This window comes from Agrilus planipennis, unplaced genomic scaffold (assembly GCF_000699045.2).
Source record: "Agrilus planipennis isolate EAB-ADULT unplaced genomic scaffold, Apla_2.0 scaffold299, whole genome shotgun sequence".
Lineage (NCBI taxonomy): Eukaryota > Metazoa > Arthropoda > Insecta > Coleoptera > Buprestidae > Agrilus > Agrilus planipennis.
This window is the reverse complement of record NW_020439049.1, coordinates 1-800: the sequence shown is the minus strand read 5'-3', so window position 1 is coordinate 800 and position 800 is coordinate 1. Positions and strand designations below refer to the sequence as shown.

The following is an 800-nucleotide window of genomic DNA, read 5'->3' as shown; positions in this document are numbered from 1 at the left end:
TTCATTATCATATAAAGACACCAGCCCAAAGATTGGTTGGACACGCATCACCACTTGTTTCAATCTTAAGCTAACCTTTGCAACAGTAACTAGCAGGTCTCCCTGTACCGTTCTTAACTCCTGCTTCTGCTTCTAATATATCTCTAACTAGCCCTTCATGCCTCAGAAAGTGTGCTGGCAAAGCCTAGCTCGCCTATTTCTATTTCATACTGTATATAAAAAATGTACCAAACAGTCGGCTAATTTTAATTCGTAAGATGGAAAAGGGAAATAGAAACTGACATTTTTATAGTTATGTGAAAATCAAAGCCAATTAGGGATAAAAAAAATTTAACGCTCACGTTTCATCTTTTACAGCATCGAATTAATTACGACATATACATTGACCTTAAAAACCTCCTTGAAAATGTTCTACAGCCCAAACGAAACGTCTCTGTATAACGAACACTTTATATCACGGAAGAAAAAAGGGGATTATGGGAAACAAATACACAAATAATATTTAATTTGTTAGCAGTATTACAAAGTACATTTTTACACAATTTCTCCCACTGCAGTTAGCGTTAATTCCCTTATCTGAAAATAAAAATGTTTATGGTTACAAACAGAACATCGGCTATTATCTTATAAACGATAATAACATAAATGTCAATTTACCAAAACAGTTGGTGGTGTTCCCAAGACATAAATTACAGAATCTGCCACTTCTTCAGCTGTGACTCCAGGAATATCCTCTACCACGTCTTGTGGAATATACCCAGCGGTCTTTCTAAAGTCTGTTTTAACGACTCCAGGACTTA

The 800-nt window shown here is 35.5% G+C and overlaps 1 long non-coding RNA gene across 1 annotated transcript; it reads right to left on the bottom strand.

Annotated features, from left to right (window-relative positions):
- Positions 1-474: 474 nt before the first annotated feature.
- LOC108740820 lies at positions 475-794 on the bottom strand. Its single transcript, XR_001938410.1, has 2 exons — positions 658-794; positions 475-576 (listed from the first exon to the last, which is right to left on the bottom strand). It is a non-coding gene; the product is annotated as an uncharacterized LOC108740820 (long non-coding RNA).
- Positions 795-800: the final 6 nt, after the last annotated feature.